We start from the raw sequence: 6,798 nt of genomic DNA on the forward strand, positions 1-6,798 counted from the left end.
CAGACTTTGCAAACACCGTCAGCAACGCCACAAACATACCGTGTTTATTCTAATACGGTGATTTCTAATGTGTTTAATGCGCTTGAGGATTATGCCTAGTGTAGTTTGTCATTTGTCATCAAGTCACAGCCAGTAATCTCTCCAATAGCACCTGCGTAGCACTTCATCTGTAATAATGAGATTTTGGCCAAATGAAAAAAAAAAAAAAAAAAGAAAAAAAATTGCACATGACGGTGCGCGATTAATTATTTTTATTTTATTTTTGGCATTATCGATAGATAATTACCATAGTCCTTGTGTTAGTCACGCACTTGACGTCTTCCTACGATATAATGCGATCAAACCAGAATTACTCTAGCTGTCAAACTAGCTGTCATGTGGAAACCGGGAAGGCCCCTCCTTTCGGTAACTCGTCCTCTCCGCTCGGTCCGAACTCACACGGAGCATGGCTTGAAGAAGTATAGTCCAGTCATACAGAGAGAAAACGAAAGCGATGAGATCAACCAGTGACGGAAGTTTAATTCCCCTCGACTATGAGTTTTAATGACTGAGAGAAGAGGAAAGCATTCGATTAATTCAAACAACTGACCATCAAACAACTTGATTCACGTGGAAAATCAATAGGAAATGGGAAAACATGGATTTCCACCTGTCCATTTTGATACGAGTTTGCAGTGACGGCTTCGGTCTGAATGTGAATATGGCTCAAAAATGACCAATGGTAAGTTCACGCAAAGCAAAAGTTGACCAGCATTCCCGCCTCAGTGGAGCACGAGGAAACGAGCAGAATATTAATGCATTAGCCTACTCTTACCTTCATGCGCACCGAGTGTCTGCGGCTGGCGTTTGAGCCGGACTACAGGAAAACCTTGTATTTATAGCTATCGTTACTTGGGGATTCCCGGTGATTATAGCCAACAATCAAAACGAAACTCGCAAGTGATTTACAAGAAAGCATGTTTATTACGAAAGTGAATGTTCACTGAGGGCTTATTAATGTGGAAATCCCGAAATTAGGTCAAAATGATGCTTCAGAAGTAATTACTGATTCGAGTGGTGCATACGATACGCATAATGTGGGCTTTAGAACAGTGTTGTGTAAATCCTATACGACTCATACGTCTGAATGAAACTGTCTAACTTTTACATATTTTGTGCAAAAATGTGCATTTTTGTATCCGCAGCATCGTCTTGGTACTTCTGTTGTGATGCTTATTATTCTACCTCTTGCGATTTCCTACGAAAGTGGCCACAATAAAAATCAAATCACCGAGGATTACCGCAATATCATTGAGACACAGTTGAAGCACGTTGTAAGTATGATGTATGGCCTACCACCATGTGAATAGATTAAAACAGTTCATGTTATAGGCCTATTTCCACTTGTGTGCATATAGGCTACATAGGCTATTGTAATAAATAAATAAAAATAAACTGTTAAAAAGGTGATTTCAGGCATATACTTTATATTTTGCAGTTCATAATCATACATTTCATTAATGGGGATCAGTTGATACATTGAACTTCAACTACTTATCTGTTTTGTAATAATAATATGGGTGATACAATAGGCCACATGATAAATTAAAGTAAAACATTGGCTTTTCCAAGAACCATAAACATACCCACAAAACATCATCATGGTACCACTAAAATAATGCTTTAAACATAAAAAAATTAACAAAATGAACATAACTGACACAATGTAACTGACTAAATATTTACATAATCGTTTTAACAATATCCTGTGAAAATTATTGTATTGTGTTGTGTTTTTACTTCTAGTTATTTATTTATTTATTTGTTGATTTTTCAGGAGGCCCGTATTGAACAACTATATTCAAACTGCACAATAAGAAATGTCTGGAAGTCGAAGGAGCCAAAAAATGTGAGTCTAATCTGTTTCCTCGTTTGTAAATCTGGTTTCTCTCTCAAACTGACACACGTGACAGCGTCTTCTACGTGGCAGTAAAGTGTGTACTTCACTAAAATGTGACACTGATGTGTTTCTTTCACTTTAGTATTCTATTTAGATTTGGTTTGTAAATGTTACGACCTGGCTTTCCCACTCATTTCCGCAAATTCTCAATGTAAAGTTCAGGCATGTGGGTTGTCATTAGACACAGATGGAACTTGTTAGTTAAACAGCCATATTTAAAGTAGTTTCTCCTCCATACTGCATGTATGATCAATCATCTCTTGTCATTATTCTGAGTTCATTCATCTGCTGTTTTTCCTTAATTGGACACAGGCAAATAACATCCACAGAAGAATCTGCAGGGTTAACGGAAAACTGAGGAGATTTGGGAGCGAATCATATAATATAAATGGACAGCTGAAAGATGATTTATATAATCTTGTGGGAAACATAAATGGGTCCTTGAGATGTTGGTCCCATCGAAAGGTAGCTGAAACAACCTATTTCCTACATTCAGTTTTCTTATGTATCATTTTAATTATTGAAACCTCCCTTTTGTCTCATTTGTGGATAAACAGAGAGAGGCGCCGACACAACAAATAAGAAAGTGGAAGCCTTGCAAAGTGAAAGACATTCTTGCCAACTTACAGAGACACTTTGAACAATACAATGCTTACCAAGCACTCACTCAGCAATGACTCTTCAGAGCGTGGGAAGACTTCAGAGTAAACCGGTATATAATACTTGGCCTCCATTCATCTCATAGCTCTATTGCAACAATTGAATATACACAATATGATGAACTGGATGCACCATGTGTCATTCACACTATTCAGTATTTGACTGAAGAAAAAGAAAAAAAGCCATCCAATGCCATTTTTATGGGAAAAGAATATATGCTAAGCATAAACATGAACATACTACTTTGCGTGAAATGTTTTAAAACTTGGACATTGCTTTTTTTTATGACCAGGACTGTTATATTTGCCACAGAGGGATGAGTTTAATTGCACTTGCAGAGTTTTATTGCTTATTTCTGTAACTAAGCAAAAATGAATTCTCTAGGCCTCAAGTTACAGACTTTATGGTCTTCTTGAGGAAGTGACCCTATTCAGCCCACCCAACTCCAAATCTTTTATGCTTTCTCACAGCTTTCCAAAAAAGTCAAATATTAATTTCTCATAGAAACACTTGTGTTTTCTCATCAACTGACCAAATTAAATTATTTAATTGCAAACAAAGAAATGTCTGGAATGGGCTTATAAGGTACATGTGTATCATTTAAGCCCAACAGTATATTCCAAAAACACCCACTATGGTTTTTGATGTAAACTCATTGCACTTTATTAAACAATTTAGCTATTAAAAAAACAGCTTGTCAAACTATACAAATATCCAGTTCTGTCATGAAACTCTAGAAGGTGCAGGCTAGCAGGTCCTTTACATGCAGATCGCATGGCACAAGCTGATTGGCCTCTGCTGATCCTGCAGCCAATGAGATTACTTGCTCAACATTTAAATAGTCTGGTTCAGTGTTTGCTGTAGGGAATACCTGAAGTGCCTTACTCAGAGAATACCTCATATTCAGAATATATTCATATTCAGAGAATACGTGTAGGGAATACCTCAGAGTTACTCTGAAACCCTACACCTTCCCCAGCTCCACCTGCCTAGATCTGCAACAGCAGCTGCAGCGTTGCAGATCAAGTCCGCCAATACCAAATATATTAGCTTTGCCATATTCAATAACATGCTAAAACTACTCAGAGAATTGTCATGATTGAAATATGCTTTTGTATGGATTGTTTTTTTTTCAGCACTTATTTAACAATCACCAAACACAAATAATTCAATCTCTTCCTTATTCTTAATAAAGTAATCAAATGTCTCTTTTCTTTGGTTGATCATCTTTCAGTTCCCTCTTTCAGGTTCTTTCTATCAACTCCATATATCTTTGCCAAAGAAGCACGTGTGCCTTCCCCTATTTTTAGTAAGTGCATTTTATTTATATAGCACATTTTAACAAAGTGCTGAACAGAGTATAGAAAATTTAATTGAAAACAGAATAAAACAAAATACAAGACAGGCAATAAAACAATACTAAAATTACAATAAAATGCCTGGGAGAAGAGATACGTTTTCAGCCTCTTTTTAAAAATGATAATAGAAGGTGCAAGGCGGATGTCTAATGGCAGCTGATTCCATAAATGAGGGGGCAGCGACTGAAAAAGCTCTATCACACTTAGTTTTTAAACAGGGACATACAATAGAAACCTATCTGAATGTGGAGGAAGAAGATCTTTGAGATAAGGAGCTTGATCATTAAGAGCTTTAAAAACAATCAACATATTTTTAAACTGGATCCTAAAATGTACCAGGAGCCAATGGAGCGATGCTAAAATTGGGGTGACGTTCATATTTCTTTGCCCTAATAAGACCAGGCAGATAGAGGACTAGAGCAACTATATGAATAAATGATATATACAACTATTAATAATAGTAATGTTAATCAAATGAAGATACTGATATAAATCAAAATAAATATTGTTGAAAAGTCCTAAATGGCACTTTCAAAGCATGGCTCTTTATGGAACCTTATAAAAAAGGGTTCTATTTACCACCAAAAGGGGGTTCTGCTTGTTACGAATATAAGAACCCTAACTTGGTACTGTTTAGAACCATTAGAACCATTTAGAACACATAATTAAAGTATTTGAAGTTGATAAGGTGCACGAACTGCATGTGTTCTAAACCATATATTCAGTTAATTGTTTTTTGTATGAGGTTCCTTGTTTAGTGGGTTATTAATAGAGCAGGTCCTTGTAAACCCTCGATTTTAAAAGCTAATTTAAATTTGCTTTTAAATACCAAGCAAATCTTTTCAGGTTGCCTTTTATTTACCAATGTCTTTAAAAGTTATTTATATTTTAAAAAATATATATAACAGTAGGTGGGCTTATATGGTACATAATCTATTTAGGGTCACTTCCCCTATACAGGACTAGTGGGGTGGAAGGTGGTGACAACCCCGCTGCCCAGGGGGCCCCATAAAATCCAGCAGTTATACTAAATAGGCCCCTGTTGTATGAATAATTCTAATATATATATTAGTTGTATGCCTGAGATTTAAATGAAAACCACAAAAACATGCAATTTGGTTAAATATTTTTTCCAAATATCTGCTTCTCTTACCTCCCTAAAAAACGGTTTAGTCCGATCTAAAGTATTTATTAATTATTCAATCAGTGACAAACATCAGATGGACCCTATAAAATTGTAAATCCCACCCCAGCTCGTGAACAGAACCAATCAGAGTTGAGTCGGCAGCTACCCGAAGTTAACGATGAAGAGCAGAGGTGGAAGAGCAGGAGACTGACTGACTGAAAAATTTTGGGAAAAAGAAAACATAAATCAGGGTACCAGAAACGCCATGAAAAGGAGATGCATCCCAGAACATTTTGTGAATGATTTACTGTCTTGTGTAATGTCTTTTAATACTATTATTTTGTTGATGCTGTGTATTTTACAATAGAATCAATGGTCACCTATACCATGTTTGGTCTCTATAAATTTTTCCTATGTATGTGTGTTTAGATTAGTTATGTTTGTGATTTAGTTAATAAAATTGTGCACAATACGTATTTGGTTCTGGTTCTAAGTTTATTTTACGATCTTGATCTTGTTACATGCTCCAAGCGCTGTACATGCTATGAAATAATAATTTTTCTGTGGCCATGAAAGATACGCTTTTCTTAGAATAAATGAATAATCAAAAGAGCTCGTTGGACGAACTGATTGATTGTAATATTAATTTAGCTACATCAAGTTGATCCAGTTAACTGACCCAAATATTCATAATTAATCATAAGTTATGAGTTATTATTAATATTTCCCCTTTGAGCTAACTCGTTAGTTATTTCGCTGGGAAAAAGAAAACACGAATACAACACACTGCACTTGGATGAATACATTGAGCTTTATTTAATAATATATTACCAGTTCCATATTAGTTTGATTAAAAAATAAGAATTTATTTTTATATATACAGTGAGGAAAATAAGTATTTGAACACCCTGCTATTTTGCAAGTTCTCCCACTTGGAAATCATGGAGGGGTCTGAAATTGTCATCGTAGGTGCATGTCCACTGTGAGAGACATAATCTAAAAAAAAAAAATCCAGAAATCACAATATATGATTTTTTAACTATTTATTTGTATGATACAGCTGCAAATAAGTATTTGAACACCTGTCTATCAGCTAAAATTCTGACCCTCAAAGACCTGTTAGTCTGCCTTTAAAATGTACACCTCCACTCCATTTATTATCCTAAATTAGATGCACCTGTTTGAGGTCGTTAGCTGCATAAAGACACCTGTCCACCCCATACAATCAGTAAGAATCCAACTACTAACATGGCCAAGACCAAAGAGCTGTCCAAAGACACTAGAGACAAAATTGTACACCTCCACAAGGCTGGAAAGGGCTATGGGGAAATTGCCAAGCAGCTTGGTGAAAAAAGGTCCACTGTTGGAGCAATCATTAGAAAATGGAAGAAGCTAAACATGACTGTCAATCTCCCTCGGACTGGGGCTCCATGCAAGATCTCACCTCGTGGGGTCTCAATGATCCTAAGAAAGGTGAGAAATCAGCCCAGAACTACACGGGAGGAGCTGGTCAATGCAGGGTGTTCAAATACTTGTTTTCCTCACTGTATATTTGACTGCATTCTTGTCAATTTCTAAATTTTTACTTTTTGATTTATGAATTATAACAGACTGATGAAAAAAACCCCATTATTTTGCAGTTACTTTTTTAAAATTGGTTTTATTATTAAACAATTTCTTTCTTTTTGTTAGTTTTTATTAGTTGTAATTTTTAT

At 35.7% G+C, this 6,798-nt stretch overlaps 3 long non-coding RNA genes across 3 annotated transcripts in view; 2 read left to right on the forward strand and 1 right to left on the reverse strand.

The window, feature by feature from the left end:
* Positions 1–1,176, reverse strand: part of LOC309509777 — a 29,134-nt gene extending 27,958 nt beyond the window's left edge. Inside the window, exon 1 of the long non-coding RNA XR_014210059.1 lies at positions 815–1,176. This is a non-coding gene — a long non-coding RNA (uncharacterized lncRNA). The remainder of the gene's footprint in view (positions 1–814) is intronic.
* The window catches only part of LOC309509781, a 667,378-nt gene that overhangs the window by 165,402 nt on the left and 495,178 nt on the right, over positions 1–6,798 (forward strand). The window lies entirely within an intron of this gene.
* LOC309509775 lies at positions 229–6,425 on the forward strand. The gene is made up of 6 exons (XR_014210057.1): positions 229–721; positions 1,185–1,313; positions 1,817–1,888; positions 2,252–2,404; positions 2,497–3,908; positions 5,165–6,425. It is a non-coding gene; the product is annotated as an uncharacterized lncRNA (long non-coding RNA).

This window comes from Leuciscus leuciscus (assembly GCF_965113295.1).
Source record: "Leuciscus leuciscus genome assembly, chromosome: 11".
Lineage (NCBI taxonomy): Eukaryota > Metazoa > Chordata > Actinopteri > Cypriniformes > Leuciscidae > Leuciscus > Leuciscus leuciscus.